Below are 18,698 nucleotides of genomic sequence, written 5' to 3' on the forward strand. Positions count from 1 at the left end.
AAAATAAATATGTGTGAAACATTGTTACATTTATAGAGGAACTGAATAACATTTTAGCAACACGAAATCTTTGTAAAATCTTTTCATATAACGTTACACCCCAGGAAGAATGATACGTTTTAGAGATTTTTCTAACAAGCGACCACATAGATACGGTCATTTTCACGTTTTCATAAATTTGAATGTTTGGGAATTACGTAGGTTTATATATTGTGTGAGTTCTAAACTGTTTTTGTTCACCAAATTTGCTAACATAATTAATGGTATACAATGATGTACCAGTATTCCCTTGGGACGTTCATTGGGACCTCTTCATCTGCCCAAAGAGTATTTAACATCATACAACAGAATCTGTATGATTTTAAAGCTGGTTCTAAATTCAGGTAAAACAAAATGCATGTTATTTTGAAATGCCAGGCGTGTTACTAATCATATCATTGCTACATTGGCTGGCCATACTATAGAGCATGTTAAAGTGTACAAATATTTGGGTGTGTGGGTTGATGACAAGCTGAGCTTCACTGTGCATGTAGAGAACTTGATAAGGAAGCTCAAGCTGATAATAGGTTTTTATTACTGGCATAAGGCTTGTTTTTCTTTTGAGGCCAGGAAGGTGCTGGTACGATGTACATTACTGGCGGTTTTAGATTTTAGTGATATATGCAGGCCTCAATCACTACCCTGAGAGCACTTGATTCAGTGTATCATGCAGCCCTCAGGTTCATTACAAATCAAAAACGTCTAACGAATCATTGTGATCTCTACAGCGCTGTTGGCTGGTCGTCATTGACCTTACGTAGGCTTAAACACTGGTATACACTGATTTATAAGGCCATATTGGGTCAAATGCTATTTTATCTCTGTTCTTTTTTTAGTCGGGTCAGTAAACAAATATCAAATACGGTCCCATTCTCATTTGCTTCTAACAGTACCAAAAATTAGAACAGGTCATGGTAGAAATAGTTTTAGTTACTTTAATTCTCTTCTGAACATTTTAAAATTTGATAATCTAGTTTGATTATCTTTTGGAAATTGTAGAAAAAGAAAAGTCCCTCTTCAGAAGTTCCAGCTAGGCAGGCTAACGTTAGTTATCTAATTCATTTGCTAGCTGTCATACAGTAGGCGTATGTTGATAATGATATATTTAATATAAGTATACATGCACTCATAATTGACTGTAGTTATATAAAGCACCCAACAAGGTACCGGTGGCTAAAAACACATCAGTGTTGACAACTCCTCTGTAATGTGGTGCGTGCTGGTGGCAGGGAAGTCAGGCGCAGGAGAATTAACTTGGTAAAAACGGAGCTGTTTAATAAACATCAAAACCTCCGAAAACTAAAGTATACAAAATAACAAATAGAGGGTGCAAAAGAATGAACACCTACATACAACAAACAATCTTCGATAAGGACATGAGGGGAAACAGGGTTAAATACACAACATGTAATTAATGGGATTGGAACCAGGTGTGACGGAACACAAGACAAAACCAATGGAAAATAAAAAATGGATCAATGATGGCTAGAAGGTCGGTGACGTCGACCGCCGAACAAGGAGAGGGACCGACTTCGGCGGAAGTCATGACATCATCAGTAAGGAAAGTAGCTATTGGCTGTCCTAGAAGTCGGTAAATGGCCATGTGCATGTAATTGTGATGGACGCTGTAGTAGAGAGGAATAACATCGTGGGAGAGACAAAAAGTGAGTAAAAAACACCCAAAATTAGTTTAGAACTACAAATGAACTTCTGTTGATTCTTGTTTTTTTTAAATGTCACAATTCCAACCCTCCTCCTTTATCCGGGATTGGGACCGGCAAAAGTGACCCAAAAGAGACACCCTGGCAGAGTTACTTAGTTTTTTATTTTATTGTATTTCATTTCAGCCTCCAGTATTTACTCTGCAGTAGTTTGTGTCGGGGGGCTAGGGTCAGTTTGTTATATCTAGAGTACTTCTCCTGTCTGTTGATAATGGGATATGATGAAGGGTGAGCCGGTCAAGGATCGATGCAGACAAGGTGGTAGATTGCATGACAAGCGACAGTTTATTCAGAGTAAAGATATCTGGTACAGCGTATATACGGGCCCTTCTATTAGCTCATGAGGAACCAACAAAAAAAGCCCCGCTAATCGTTTGCACAAGCAATTAATACAGAACAGAAAGTAGGTTGATTCTAGAAGTTCGGTTCTTCGGATTGGTTCAGGCTCAGGCTGGGGTGTAGTCTTCCGTCATTGGCTCAGTTGTCTGTCCGTCATCGTAGAATCCCTCCATGCCTGTTCTCAGTCACACAATGTTCAGCTAGAAAAAGGAGGTTATGTGTGTGCGCTGGTTTGTCTCCAAGTCAAGGTTGTCTCTCCCTATTCTGTTTCTCCCTGCCAATGTGTGTAGGAGTCTTATCTGTATGTCCTCTGTAGTTAGTGTGTAATGTGTGTGCGTTCGTGTCCTCACTGGATGTTGTGGCCGAACTGAAGGCTAGCACCTGTGGCTAGGATGTATCCTATTTTGACAGTGTTGTGGATGATTTAAGTGAGTCTGTGAAAATACGTTGCTATGTGTTGTCTCAGTTACAGCAAGGCAATAGCAGTAAGTTGGTCACCTGCATAAGATGGTCACCTGCATAAGAATTAACATTTCTTTACATGTCTTATCCGGTGTCCTGTGTGTATTTAAGTATGCTCTCTCTAATTCTCTCTTTCTTTCTCTCTCTCGGAGGACCTGAGCCCTAGGACCATGCCTCAGGACTACCTGGCATGAGGTCTCCTTGCTGTCCCCAGTCCACCTGGCCGTGCTGCTGCTCCAGTATCAAATGTTATGCTTGCGGCTACCTGTCCTGGACATGCTGTTTTCAACACTCTAGAGACAGCAGGAGCGGTAGAGATACTCTTAATGATCGGCTATGAAAAGCCAACTGACATTTACTCCTGAGGTGCTGACTTGTTGCACCTTCGACAACTACTGTGATTATTATTATTTGACCATGCTGGTCGTTTATGAACATTTGAACATATTGGCCATGTTCTGTTATAATCTCCACCCGGCACAGTCAGAAGAGGACTGGCCACCCCACATAGCCTGGTTCCTCTCTAGGTTTCTTCCTAGGTTTTGGCCTTTCTATGGAGTCACCCATTAAGAATGTTTGGAATGCTTTGGATTTACATGTACGACAGCATATTCCAGTTCCCACCAATATCCAGCAACTTCGCACAGCCATTGAAGAGGAGTGGAACAACATTCTACAGGCCACAATCAACAGCCTGATCATCTCTATGCGAAGGAGTCTTTCACACCAGATACTGACTGGTTTTCTGACCCACGCCCGTACCTTATTTTTAAGGTATCTGTGACCAAAATATGCACATATGTATTCCCAGTTATGTGAAACCCGTAGATTTAAGGCCTAATTAATTTACTTCAATTGACCGATTTTTCTTTATTTGAACTGTAACTCAGTAAAATCTTAAATTGTTGCATGTTGCGTTTATATTTTTGTTCAGTGTATTTCACGTGCTTTGTGATTGTGTAGGCTAATCTGCATGTTTTCTCTATTGTACTACCAGTGAAGGCTCATCAGAGGAAGAGGAGCATCATCCTCAGTGAATTTCATAAATACATTTTAAACATTTTTAGTGATCCTTTTTAGATATTAAATATAACCACGTCCCAAAATAATTGATTTAAAACACACTATTTTTCAAAGAAGGTCTACAATAGCCTCCACAGCACTCTGTAGGGTAGCACCATGGTGTAGCCGGAAGACGGCTAGCTTCCGTCCTCCTCTGGGTACAATGACTTCAATACAAAACCTAGGAGGCTCATGGTTCTCACCCCCTTCCGTAGACTTGCACAGTATTTATGACATCTTCCGGAGGACGTCCTCCAACGTATCAGAGCTCTTGCTGCATGAACTGACATGCTCTCCGTCTAATCAAAGGATAAGAGAATGAGTTTAGTACTGAAAGCATAAGCTACAGCTAGCAAGCACTGCAGTGCATAAAATGTGGTGAGTAGTTGACTCAGAAAGACAATAGTTTTGAACAAATTTAATTTCTTACAAAATGAAGGAGAAGCAAGAGAAATAGATTCCCCCCCCCCCCAGTTTCAGTTTCACTTAGCTAGCAAATGCAGCTAGCTAGTTCAGTCTACTGAAACTCCCTGCTCAAACAGAGGGATGCTATGTTAGCTAGCTGGCTATGACTATCGAACACAACACTGGAACTCTTCCAAGTCAAGGTAAGCTTCTGGTTCTACTAATTTATTGCCACCGGGGCCCGCCGGTGTAACTGCTTACAGACTGTACAAAACATGCATAAACATACTTGAATTTGTCCAATAGAAACTCTCATTTGCAACTGTTGGACTAAAGATTACATCCTGTGTCAGGTGCCTGTCACCTCTAAATTTGTCTCTCGAGCTGTGTGCACCTACATTGTAAACTTTCATTCATAGGCTAGGTTGTAGCAACCTCATGGGGTATAGTGAAAATGTTTATCATGTAGTAAGCCTAAACCTATCGATGTTACATTGAACTGTGTGAATGGAATATGAATGAGAGTCATCCAATATGCTGTAATAGAAATAAGGCCATGCTCATGAAAACAAAATTGTTTTCCCTCATCTTAAATGGCACTGACCACCACTGTGTACTACATAATGAGTTGCATGCCTCCACTACACTACTTTGATATGCATCAGTAGAGATTAAGAAGTGAGTATACACAATGCCCACTGGGTATAGGGTTTATACCTGCGTATACCCTCCTCTACACCACTGGTGCTTCTGTGTTTTGCAGAAAGTGCACTCTCCTAAATGAGTGCGCTGGTATTTCGGTTGCTTTCCTTTCATATTCACAAACCTGTCACACACTGAAGGCCTGCAGGTTCACCACTGCACAAACATACCTATTATCGACAAGGCTGTTAAGATATTAATGTTTCAAGAAAGGAGTGCATAGTGCATTCTGAAAGTATTCAGACCCCTTGACCCTTTCCATATTTTGTTACGGCCTTATTCTAAAATGGATTAAATAGCCCCCATCTACACACTACCGCCATAATGACAATGCAAAAACAGGTTTTTTAGGACATTTATTAAAAAACAAACAACTGAAATATCACATTTACATAAGAATTCAGACCCTTTACTCAGTACTTTGTTGAAGCACCTTTGGCAGCGATCGCAGTCTTGAGTTTTCTTGGGTATAATGCTACAAGCTTGGCACACCTGTATTTGGGGAGTTTCTCTCATTCTTCTCTGCAGATTTTCTTAAGCTCTGCCAGGTTGGATGGAGAGCGTCGCTGCACAGCTATTTTCAGGTCTCTCCAGAGATGTTTGATCGGGTTCAAGTCCGGGCTCTGGCTGGGCCACTCAAGGACATTCATAGAATTGTCCCGAAGGCACTCCTGCGTTGTCTTGGCTGTGTGCTTAGGGTCGTTGTCCTGTTGGAAGGTGGACCTTTGCCTCAGTCTGAGGTCCTCCTAGGGAGGAGGTTTTCGTCAAGGATCTCTCTGTACTCTGCACCGGTCATCTTTGCCTCGATCCTCACTAGTCTTCCAGTCCTTGCCACTGAATAACATCCCCACAGCATGATGCCTGCCACCACCATGCTTCATTGTAGGGTGGTGACAGGTTTCCTGGCATTCAGGCATAAAAGTTCAAATCTTCTTTCATTCCCAGCCTGTTTGCACTGGCAATTTACCTGCTTGCTGACAAAAATTATACAGAACCATAACTTAACGGGTATTGGTGAACATGAATACAAATGAAACCTATTTGCCAACGATCTCCTGATATACCTGGCTAATATTGAAAACTCAATGCCCCCGTTGTTAAAAATATTTTCGGAATACTCTAAAACCTCAGAATATAAAATTAACGTGGAAAATAATAATAACTCATGATCTACAGCAATACTTAAAATTACGACTAAAGACTTAAAATAGTCCAAACACACACGCACAGTGAAGGCGCAACAGAGCCTCTTCCTTCTCAGGAGGTTGAACAAATTTGACATGGGCCCTCAAATCCTCAAGGTTCTACAGCTTTACCATTGAGAGCATCTTGAGTAGCTGCATCACTGATTGGTACGGCAATAGCACTGCCCTTGATCACATGTCGCTACAGAGGGTTGTGCGGACAGCCCAGTACATCATTGGGCCCGAGCTCCCTTCCATCAAGGACCTCTATATCAGGCGGTGTGAAAGGAAGGCCCAGAAAATCGTTAAAGACTCCAACCACCCAAGCCATAGACTATTCTCTCTGCTGCCGCACACTAAGAGGTACTTGTGCATCAAGTCTTACACCAACAGGCTCTTGAATAGCTTCTATCCTCAAGCAAAACGACAGATAAATAGCTACACAGACTATCGGAGTTATCCTTGTGTATTTATTGACCTTTTTTTATATATATATTTTGCACTGTCTATGCTCACTCACAGGGCCATACACACTCACACACACACACTCACTCCAACACATACACACATACACAAATTCACTCATGGGCGATCGAATAAACCCCCACTTCCCTCCATTCTGCTAGCAAACATGCAATCTTTGGAGAATAAAATCGACGAGCTACACGGAAGATTAAACTACCAATGGGACATTCAAAACTATGACATCTTATGCTTCACGGAGTCGTAGCTGAACGATGACACTCAACATACAGCTGGCTGGCTACACGCTGTACCGGCAGGATAGAACAGCGGCGTCTGGTAAGACGAGGGGCAGCGGACGATGAATTTTTGTAAATAACAGCTGGTGCATGATATTTAAGGAAGTCTCGAGCAATATCTCACCTGAGGTAGAGTATCTCATGATAAGCTGTAGACCACACTATCTACCTAGAGTTTTCATCTGTATTTTTCGAAGCTGTTTACATAGTGCCAGCCTCTGACTGTGGTTGTAAGACAGCATTGAATGAGCCATAAGCAAACAAGAAAATGCTCACCCAGAGGCTGCGCTCCTAGTAGCCGGGGACTTTAATGCAGGGGAACTTAAATCTGTGTTAACATTTCTATCAGCATGTTAAATGTGCAACCAGAGGGGGAAAAAACTCTGGACCACCTATACTCCACACGCAGAGACTGACCATAATTATATCCTCCTGATTCCTGCTTACAAGTAAAAATGAAAGGAGGAAGCATCAGTGACTAGATCAATAAAAAAGTGGGTAGATGAAGCAGATAAGCTACAGGATACCGCACCAACAGATCCACAGATGATGCAATCTCTAGTGCACTCCACACTGCCATTTCCCACCTGGACAAAAGGAACACCTATTTGAGAATGCTATTAATTGACCACAGCTCAGTTTTCAACTCCATAGTGCCCTCAAAGCTCATCACTAAGCTAAGGACCATGGGACTAAACACCTCCCTCTGCAACTGGATCCTTGACTTCTTGACGGGCCACCTTCAGGTAGTGAGGGTAGGTAACAACACATCGCCACGCTGATCCTCAACACGGGGGCCCCTCAGAGGTGCGTGCTCAGTCCCCTCGTGTACTCCCTGTTTTTTCATGACTGCACGGCCAGACACAACTCCAACACCATCATTCAATTCGCCAATGACAAAACAGTGGTAGGCCTGATCACCGACAACAATGAGACAGCCTATAGGGAGGAGGTCAGAGACCTGGCCATGTGGTGCTAGGACAACAACCTCTCCCTCAACATGATCAAGGTAAAGGAGATTTTGGACAACAGGAAAAAGAGGACAGAACACGCCCCCATTCTCATCGAAAGGGGCTACAGTGGAGCAGGTTGAGAGCTTCAAATTCATTGGTGTCCACATCACCAACAGACTAACATGGTCCAAGCATACCAAGACAGCCGTGAAGAAGGCACAAGAAAACCTATTCCCCATCAGGAGACTGAAAATATTTGGCATGGGTCCTCAGTGACAAAGTGACAAAACATTACTCAACAACCTGAAATCAGATCTTATGAAATTGAATCATCTCGCCGTAAATCTTCCAGATAGATGAAACCTCTCTTAGAATGACTCCCAAAGCATTTATATTTATTTTCACTAATACCAATTACCCCACCGAAGACTTTCTTTAGGAAAGTATACTCTGCCATAACAAACCTCATATGGGCAAATGAAACTCATAGATTTAGGGACATGTAAAACTTTCCTATTTATTCTAAGGGTGGTTTTAACCTTCCAGATGTAGAAATGTATCAACTCGCCACCCAAGGCTTTTACTTGCAACATATTGTTAAATTCACTAAAGAGGAACAATAGGTACATACTGAAGATGCATAGCCCCAGAATCTTCATGTTTTTTTTCAAATGATAGAATTAAGAACGTTAACAACTTCATAGTTAAGAACACTATAACAACATGGAAGAAAATGAAATACATTTTTACAAGAATCTTCCTAGAGCTGGCCGCTCGGCCAAACTGAGCAATCGGGGGAGAAGGGCCTTGGTCAGGAAGGTGACCAAGAACCCGATGAGCACTCTGACAGAGCTCCAGAGTTCCTCTGTGGCGATGGGAGAACCTTCCACCAGGACAACAGTCTCTGCAGCACCACCAATCAGGCCTTTATGGTAGTGGCAAGACTGAAGCCACTTCTCAGTTAAAGGTACATAATATTATATAGCGTTCCACTCCCTAACGTAAAAGGTACGCTTGACACTATTTTCAAGTAGATGATTACAAAGGGAGATGCACCACGCACATGCAGTGTATGTGCAGCAGGACTCAGTAGATAAACGATTTGGACCAGCAGTCCAGATATTCCTGTACTTTTGTTTCTTTTGTAAGGTCAAAACTGTAATGCGAAACCCTGTATCCTCATCTCGCTTGATTGATCTTCCAGCTGTTGGCAATGAGAGGTTGACCTACAGATTGAGCTCCGTAATCTGTCATTCAGGGATATACGCGCATAAAACGACACTACTAGTCACAGTTTATATTTGACTCTCTTAAGATCAAGGCTAATGACCATCAAATCTCTATAGAATCTAAAACGTAAAGTACATAGCAGGAGTTATATATTTTTAGGAATTATTTAATGAGGGCCGTCACAAACTCTCATATCAGTGACCAAGTACAGTCTTGTGAGTCAAATTTCAGATATTGATGTTATTACAACATATAACTATTTCGCCAATCGTCTTTAGGGTAAAGCCTTAACTGTTTTGACATTTCTGAAGAAAATGTCTGCTTTCAAAGATTGATTAAAGCAAACCGTATGAGTCCAAATCAGCAATTCAGCAGTCATTTCACAGTTGGATGCAGGCAAAGCTAAACAGAAACACAACCATTGCTTCAACGGAGGATTCAAACAGCGATCTGTGTTACATTTGATAATATAAGGAAGTGCTACCTGCAAATTTCTTAGCCAATGATCTCCTCCACATTTACACTTTATGCTCTGAAAATTGCAGTCCGTGCAAGAAAGCCATGTATAGCCGTTGTAAAAAATAGAGTTGAACCAAGTCATATTTCATCAAATAATTCCTTTCACTGCAAGCATCCCAAGAAACCAAGATTTACACTACTGTTCAAAAGTTTGGAGTCACTTAGAAATGTCCTTGTTTTTGAAAAAAAAGCTATTAAAAAAAGTACATTAAAATAACATCAAATTTATCAGAAATACAGTGTAGACATTGTTAATGTTGTAAATTTAATGATTTTTTATTTTTTATTTCACCTTTTATTTAACCAGGTAGGCTAGTTGAGAAAAGGTTCTCATTTACAACTGCGACCTGGCCAAGATAAAGCAAAGCAGTGCAACACAAACAACGACACAGAGTTACACATGGAATAAAAAAACATACAGTCAATAATACAATAGCCTATATACAGTGTGTGCAAATGAGGTAGGATAAGGGAGGTAAAGGCAATAAATAGGCCATAGTGGCAAAATAATTACAATATAGCAATTAAACACTGGAGTGATAGATGTGCAGAAGATGAATGTAAAGTAGAGATGCTGGAGTGCAAAGGAGCTAAATAAATAACAGTATGGGGATGAAGTAGTTGGATGGGCTATTTACAGATGGGCTATGTACAGGTGCACTGATCTGTGAGCTGCTCTGACAGCTGGTGCTTAACGTTAGTGAAGGAGATATGAGTCTCCAGCTTCAGTGATTTTTTTTTGTTTGTTGTTGTTGCAGTTTGTTCCAGTCATTCGCCGCAGAGAACTGGAAGGAGAGGCGGCCAAATGAAGAATTGGCTTTGGGGGTGACCAGTGAAATATACCTGCTGGAGTGCGTGCTGCTATGGTAACCAGTAAGCTGAGATAAGGCGGGGCTTTACCTAGCAAAGACTTATAGATGACCTGGAGCCAGTGGGTTTGGCAACGAATATGAAACGAGGGCCAGCCAACGAGAGCATACAGGTCGCAGTGGTGGGTAGTATATGGGGCTTTGGTGACAACGGATGGTACTCTGATAGACTGCATCCAATTTGCTGAGTAGAGTGTTGGAGGCTATTTTGTAAATGACATTGCCGAAGTCAAGGACCGGTAGGATAGTCAGTGTTACGAGGGTATGTTTGGCAACATGAGTGAAGGATGCTGTGTTGCGAAATAGGAAGCCGATTCAATTTTGGATTGGAGATGCTTAATGTGAGTCTGGAAGGAGAGTTAACAGTCTAAGCAGACACCTAGAACATGTGGACAACTACAAATACATAATTCAGAACCGTCCAGAGTAGTGATGCTGGACGGGCGGGCAGCTACGGGCAGCGATCGGTTGAAGAGCATGCATTTAGTTTTACTTGCATTTAAGAGCAGTTGAAGGCCACGGAAGGAGAGTTGTATGGCATTGAAGCTCTTCTGGAGGTCAGTTAACACCGTGTCCAAAGAAGGGCCAGAAGTATACAGAATGGTGTCGTCTGCGTAGAGGTGGATCAGAGAATCACCAGCAGCAAGAGCGACATCATTGATGTATACAGAGAAAAGAGTCGGCCCGAGAATTTAACCATGTGGCACCCCCCATAGACTGCCAGAGGTACGAACATCAGGCCCTCTGATTTGACACACTGAACTCTGTCTGAGAAGTAGTTGGTGAACCAGGCGAGGCAGTCATTTCAGAAACCAAGGCTATTGAGTCTGCCGATAAGAATGTGGTGATTGACAGAGTCGAAAGCCTTGGCCAGGTCGATGAATACAGCTGCACAGTACTGTCTCTTATCGATGGCGGTTATTGTGATATCGTTTAGGACTTTGAGCGTGGCTGAGGTGCACCCATATGACCCTTTCGGAAACCAGATTGCATAGCGGAGAATGTACGGTGGGATTCGAAATGGTCGGTGATCTGTTTAACTTGGCTTTCGAAGACCTTAGAAAGACAGGGTAGGATAGATATAGGTCTGTAGCAGTTTGGGTCGAGAGTGTCACCCCCTTTGAAGAGGGGGATGACCGCTGCAGCTTTCCAATCTTTGGGGATCTCAGACGATACGAAAGAGAGGTTGAACAGGCTAGTAATAGGGGTTGCAACAATTTCAGCTGATAATTTTAGATTGAGGGTCCAGATTGTCTATCCCTGCTGATTTGTAGGGCTCCAAATTTTGCCGCTCTTTCAGAACATCAGCTATCTGGATTTGGGTGAAGGAGAAATGGGGGAGGCTTGGGTAAGTTGCTGTAGGGGGTAAAGGGCTGTTGACCAGGGTAGGGGTGGCCAGGTAGAAAGCATGGCCAGCCGTAGAAAAATGCTTATTGAATGAAATTCTCAATTATTGTGGATTTATCTGTGGTGACTGTGTTTCCTAGCCTCAGTGCAGTGGGCAGCTGCGGGGAGGTGCTCTTGTTCTCCATGGACTTTAGTGTCCCAGAACTGTTTGGAGTTTGCAAATTTCTGTTAGGAAAGCGAAGGCTAGATATTTCAAACTGCCTGTGTATATTGGTTCCTAACTCAAACTCAAAAGTTGCATATTGCTGCTAATGCTGTACGCCACAGGATGTTTTTGTGCTGGTCAAGGGCAGTCAGGTCTGGAGTGAACCAAGGACTATATCTGTTCCTGGTTCTACATTTTTTGAATGGGGCATGCTTATTTAAGATTGTGAGGAAAGCACTTTTAAAGAATAACCAGGCATCTTCTACTGACGGAATGAGGTCAATATCCTTGTAAATGACTATTGTAGCTGGAAATGGCAGATTTTTTAATGGAATATCTATGTAGGCGTACAGAGGCCCATTATCAGCAACCATCACTTCTGTGTTCCAATGGCAAGTTGTGTTAGCTAATCCAAGTTTATCATTTTAAAAGGTTAAACTGTGGTGCTGATTGAAGGGGTACGGGACTATAAAAGGTTTGTCGTTCTCAACTAACATCAAGGCGGTGTCCCGTTCCTGTAGGTTCATGCTCTACAACATCCGCAGAGTACGACCCTGCCTCACACAGGAAGCGGCGCAGGTCCTAATCCAGGCACTTGTCATCTCCCGTCTTGATTACTGCAACTCGCTGTTGGCTGGGCTCCCTGCCTGTGCCATTAAACCCCTACAACTCATCCAGAACGCCGCAGCCCGTCTGGTGTTCAACCTTCCCAAGTTCTCTCACGTCACCCCGCTCCTCCGCTCTCTCCACTGGCTTCCAGTTGAAGCTTGCATCCGCTACAAGACCAAGGTGCTTGCCTACGGAGCTGTGAGGGGAACGGCACCTCAGTACCTCCAGGCTCTGATCAGGCCCTACACCCAAACAAGGGCACTGCGTTCATCCACCTCTGGCCTGCTCGCCTCCCTACCACTGAGGAAGTACAGTTCCCGCTCAGCCCAGTCAAAACTGTTCGCTGCTCTGGCCCCCAATGGTGGAACAAACTCCCTCACGACGCCAGGACAGCGGAGTCAATCACCACCTTCCGGAGACACCTGAAACCCCACCTCTTCAAGGAATACCTAGGATAGGGTAAGTAATCCTTCTCACCCCCCTAAAAGATTTAGATGCACTATTGTAAAGTGGCCGTTCCACTGGATGTCTTAAGGTGTATGCACCAATTTGTAAGTCGCTCTGGATAAGAGCGTCTGCTAAATGACTTAAATGTAAATGTAAATGGAACAACTGCTCTAATGCAATCTTATTAGAGGGCAATGAGAATACGCCTTGTCACAATCCCATGCCAGCGTATGTTTTGTATCAGTTATCCGAGATGCATTTTAAACTCTACAGAAAATGCCTTTGCTGACCTTGATAGATAATCAACATATGTCTGTCTCTGTATTATATATTTTCCAATCTTGTCTCTGTTATTGGTTTTGGAAACGTGTTTAATAGGACTGCTAACAGCGATAGGAAAGCAACACATAGAGAGAGGCCTGTAACTTGTGAATAGTGTTCTCCATTGTTCTTCTGAAAGCTGGTATGTGTACTGTTAGCCTTGTTGTCTCATGTGATACATGTTAAACTCTACAAAAAGTGCCTTTGCTGACCTTGATAATCATGACAATATACGTTGTAAATAATCTTGTCTTTGTTGTTTCTTAGTTTTAATTAGGTAGTAGGCCTTTACTGTGTACTGCAACCTTTGATAGATAAGAAACACATATCGGCCTACAACTTGTAAATCATTTTCTCAATTTCTGTTCAGAAAGTATGATTATACTGTGTCCTAATAGCCTGGTTAATATTCGTTACATTTACATTTTGTTTCGATTTTTTTTTTCTTTAAATAGCTTTTGTGTTTCGTTGTTGTTGCTTGTGTATTGATTTCAGGACCATGGATAGTAGGCTACCAGGTCATTTAGGGCTGTGATGCTGGATATGTGTGAAACTACACACATTTGTTTGGTAGAGACCCTTCCAACTACAAAACAATATGTATCCCATGTAAAGTTGATTACAGTGTATTGCAATGGGGACTATGGAAGGGGTGGAGAATGAGGTGTTGTGTGTGTATATACGACGCAGTCCCCCTCCAAAACTAACCATATTTGGTTAGTGATAGAGGAAAATATGTTTGAAATGACTAATTATGTATACATTCCAATCAGAAACTGACTAGTCCAAATGCTATAATGTACTGTCCCTCTTGCTCCCTTTCACAATTGTATATAATGTAGTCAGGAAGTTTAGTAACAATGAAGGTCTGTTCTTTAAGTTCATTCAGTTGTACAAATCTCCAGGTGGTGGGAACGGGCCATCTCCAAAATGGTCGGGAATGTTGATTTATGCTGACTGGCCTTGACTTCGTGCTGATAACGCGGAGGCTTGAGAATTAGAGGGGCCCTCTGTTTGTGAAACGGAACGTTTGGAAAACGCTGACGTCATTTTCAGTTTATAACCTGTGGTAATGTGTGTAAGCATTTAGTACTCATCAAGAATAAATGCTGAACTTGTTTTTAAGACTGGTCTCTTGCTAATTCATGCAAATGATAAACTTACAACTTATCATGAATTAGAAATGAGTGCGAATTGAATTGATTTTGGCAATAAAACATAAAGGGATTAAGAATTCCTCTATCAGTTAGTATCGACCCTACTGAGTATTTCCCATCCATCTTTAGCTGAGACATGTAGAAAAGTTCTCTACAAGCCATTAAGTATGCCATGTATTGCATTGCAGTGTATGGAGTGGGTGTAGTAAGGAGTCACCGGTACTCTGTATTAAACCCATTGCCCAGCACAAGAGACCCATTTAAGTTTTGCAGACTATTGAGTAATTCCAATAATATATATTTGTATTTTATTAAAATGGTGGGATTGGTAGAGATGAGGCAACAAAGAGTCGTCTCCAAGTCCTGATTGGCTCAGTCCGACTGGCTGTTAAAATTGGCTCAATCCGACTGGGGATAAAAACCAGAGGAGGAACAGGGAGTGATTGGAGGCCAGCCGAAGCTTGCTGCGGAATCTTGCACACACACAGTGCAGGTGGCAATGGACACAGAGACTTCAGGAACCATGGTGAGCCACCAAATCATTGTCTGATGAAAGCCAAGGTCTGACGGGAGCCAGGATGACCGGTGAGTCTCGAAGAAGGTGCCCATTCCCAGGACAAACATCCGGTTAGCCGCCCCCCGGAAACGAGTGAATAACAGGGCCCATCTTGCCTGCCTGGAGTTGAGGAGCTTGGCGGTACGGCAATATTCCAGGTTCTTATGGTCTGTCCACACCAATAATGGATGTTCCGCCATTCTAACCAGTGCCTCCACTCCTCCATTGCCATCTTAATAACTGCGAGTAATTCTCGATTTTCCCACATCATAGTTCCTCTCAGTGGGGTTAAGACGATGGGAAAGGAAGGCACTGGGATGCAGCTTCTGGTCCTGGGCATAACTCTAGGACAGGACATCCCCCACTCTGATGTTCCAGACGTCGATCTCCACCACGAACTGACGGGACTGGAGGGGATGGCTTAAGATGGGAGCTGTAGTGAATCGCTGCTTGAGGTCGAACACCCGGTCACCTGCTGAATACTATATGAATGGAACCTTGGGAGAGGTGTGTGCAGAGAGGGGGGAAGCAAGGGTGCTGTAACCCCGGATGAAATGAGCAAACCCCAGGATACGTTGCAGCTGCACTCTGGATGTGAGTTGAAGCCAATCTACCACCGCTCTCACCTTGTCAGGGTCCTTCTGAATATTCCCTGCAATGATGACATATCCTAGGAAGGAGATGGTGGAGTGATGGAACTCACATTTCTGCCTTCATGAAAATCTGGTTCTCCAGGAGACGCTGGAGGACACTGTAATAAATGAGGACATTGTCGAGATAGACAAACACAAATCGGTTCAACATGTCATGGAGCACATCATTGACCAGGGCCTGGAACACTGCGGAATGTTGGTCAGTCCGAACGGCATCACCAGGTACTCGTAGTGCCCGCTAGCTGTGTTAAAGGCTGTCTTCCACTAATCTCCTTCCCGTATCCAAAACAGATGTTAGGCTTTCCGAAGGACCGCCCCCTGGAGAGGCTTGAAAGCCAAGGAGATGAGTGGTTGTGGGTAACGTTTTTTATTTTTTATTTTTTTAATATTGTTTTTTTGCAATTAAGAACATTCAAAACAAAAGTGAAAAGATATTAGACAACGATAGGACAAAGTGACAGTAACAGACGAAAGTAACAAAAATAAATTATAATTATAGTTATATAAACAAACAAACAAATATATATATATTTTTTAAAATACAAAAATAACGAGACATTGGATCACCTGCCGTAGGCTACATAATATACATTACGTGTGAAACATAATGTGAGGATTATATATAGATTCAATCAATGTGATGTGGGGGGAGATTCTCCATATAGTCAATAAAAGGTTGCCAAATTCTGTAAAATGTCTTTAACTTATTCCTCAAGCAGTAAGTGATTTTCTCCAAAGGGATACAACTATTAACTTCCGAAAGCCACATTGCAACTGGCAGGGAGGAATCCAATTTCCATTTCAAGGCAATACATTTCTTGGCAATCGCGAGCAATATTTCTGTTAGCTTTATAGTATGGCTTTGCCTAAGATTGGTGTTAGTAAAGTTATCCAGTAGACAGACCTCCGGGTCTTAAGGGAATGCAACCCCGTGAATTGAGGATATGCGGTTTCTGGCATACCCCCTGCCAGAAACCGTGTAGTTCTGAACACTGCCAAGTGGAATGGAGGAATGTTCCTTCATCTGAGCCACATCTAAAACATAGAGAGGAGATATCTGGGTTGAACCCGTGCAGTCTAGATGGGGTGATATAGAGCTGATGGAGGAAATTAAACTGGATCAGTCTGTACTTGGAGTTCAATGTGGATGTAACCCCATCCCTGCATAGATCCTCATCAAGATCAATACCCAGATCTCTCTCCCATCTAAGTCGGGGTTTATCTAGCCCAGGCAGTGTTACTCCTGACATAAGAGCATTGTAAACACGGGAAATGGTCTTGAACAGTGGTTGGTCTGCGTGGCAGAGTTGTTCAATAGGTGACATCTTAGGTAGGTTCCATTGTCCCTTGAGAGTCACCCTAATAAAGTTGCGTAGTTGTAGGTAGCTAAAGAAGTCCCTGTTAGGCAAGTGGTATTTCTGTTTCAGCTGATCAAAAGACATAAGAACTCCCTCCTCGTAACGATGTTCCAGAAGAGTGATCCGCTTATCAGACCATGGTCTAAAGTTACTATTCTGGAAAAACATAGGGATCAATCTATTGTTCCATAAAGGGGTTTTAGGGGAAAGGAATCCCCCTCGTCCGAACAGCTCATGCAGTTTGCACCATGCCAGGACAGAATGTATGATTAAAGGGTTGTCTGTGATGGTTTTTATAGATTTTCTGTCCCATTTGTAAAACAAATCTGCCCCAGTGTCATCATTTACCTCAAGCTTTTCAATCTTCAACCATGAGGGAGAGGGACCATTGTCAAACCTCTGAGCCAGAAACCTAGACTGTGCAGCCCAGTAGTACATTCTAAAATTGGGGAGGTTTAAGCCCCCTTGACTGTAATCAAGGGTCAGTTTATCCAGGCCAACCCTAGGGGTTTTGCCGTGCCAGATAAACCGTCTGGTCAGCTTGTCGAAAGAGGAATAAAATGCGGCGGGAACAGGGATAGGGAGAGATTGAAACAGATATAGAAACCTGGGCAGGACATTCATTTTAATTACATTGATTCTACCCAGTAGAGTGAGAGGTAAGTCCATCCATTTACAAAGGTCAACCTCCACCTTTTGCAACAAACTGGCCAGATTGAGTTTATAGAGGTTGTTCAGATTACCATCCACCATTATGCCCAAATATGTGAAGCCCATAGGCGACCATCTAAAAGGAAACTTGTGCTTGATGGTATGATGGTCAAAGACAGACAACGGTAAGATTTCGCTTTTATCAAGATTGACCTTATATCCAGAGAAAGAACTATAACACTGTAGTAGGATCTGCAAGTGAGAGAGGGAGTGTTCTGGGTTTGTTAGGAATAAGATAAGGTCGTCCGCAAAGAGTGATAATTTATGGGTATGGGGGCCCACCTCAAAGCCATGTATGTCAGGGCACGTTCTAATAGCCTCAGCCAACGGTTCGATGGCGAGGGCAAAGAGGTGGGGGCTAATTGGGCAACCTTGTCTGTTCCCCTATAAAGAGGGAAAGAGGAGGAAGTAATCCCATTGGTAGCAATCCTAGCTTTAGGAGATTTGTAGAGTGATTTTATCAAATTTACAAACACGGTACCTAAACCTAACTTTTCCAAGACGCGAAAGAGGTATGGCCATTCAACCCTATCAAAGGCCTTTTCAGCGTCGAGGAGACTGCGACACCAGGTATTTTGTTTTTGTTAGCAAGGTGAATTATATCAAAGAACCTTCTGAGATTATTGGAGGACAATCTATTAATTATGAAGCCAGTCTGATCTGGGTTGACCAACATGGGAAGACATGACTCCAGTCTCTTAGATAGCATCTTGGTGACCAGTTTACAATCTGTGTTAAGGAGAGAGATTGGTCTATAGGAGGCGCACTTTAGCGGGTTTTTCCCTTTCTTGTGGATTACAGTAATCACTGCTTGAAAGAAGGACTCTGGAAAGCAGTTGTCTTCTCTGGCTTTTTTAAGTACCTCCATAAGGTAGGGGACCAACAGCTCCCTAAATTCTTTATAGAACTCTGGAGGGAAACCATCCTCCCCAGGAGATTTATTAGAAGGTAAGGATTTAATGGCCTCCAACAATTCAGGGACTGAGAAGTGTTCACTCAGGCACTCGCTGTCTTCCCCTGACAGGCATGGGAGGTTGAGAGAGGAGAGAAAGGAGTCTATCTCTGATAGATCATCGCTTGATTGGGAA

The 18,698-nt window shown here is 42.7% G+C and overlaps 1 protein-coding gene across 3 annotated transcripts in view; it reads left to right on the forward strand.

Moving 5' to 3' along the window:
- Window positions 1–18,698, forward strand: part of LOC118366167 (uncharacterized) — a 42,825-nt gene that overhangs the window by 395 nt on the left and 23,732 nt on the right. The window contains exon 2 of one of the 3 annotated variants that reach the window (XM_052491811.1): window positions 10,136–10,243. The exons of 1 other annotated variant lie outside the window; for it this stretch is intronic. The gene's annotated coding sequence lies outside the window, so the exon portion shown is untranslated. Of the gene's footprint in view, window positions 1–10,135; window positions 10,244–14,993; window positions 15,764–18,698 lie in introns of those variants that run through there. One more of the 3 variants, XM_052491812.1, reaches the window with a different exon arrangement.

This window comes from Oncorhynchus keta, chromosome 33 (assembly GCF_023373465.1).
Source record: "Oncorhynchus keta strain PuntledgeMale-10-30-2019 chromosome 33, Oket_V2, whole genome shotgun sequence".
In the NCBI taxonomy this organism is placed as follows: domain Eukaryota; kingdom Metazoa; phylum Chordata; class Actinopteri; order Salmoniformes; family Salmonidae; genus Oncorhynchus; species Oncorhynchus keta.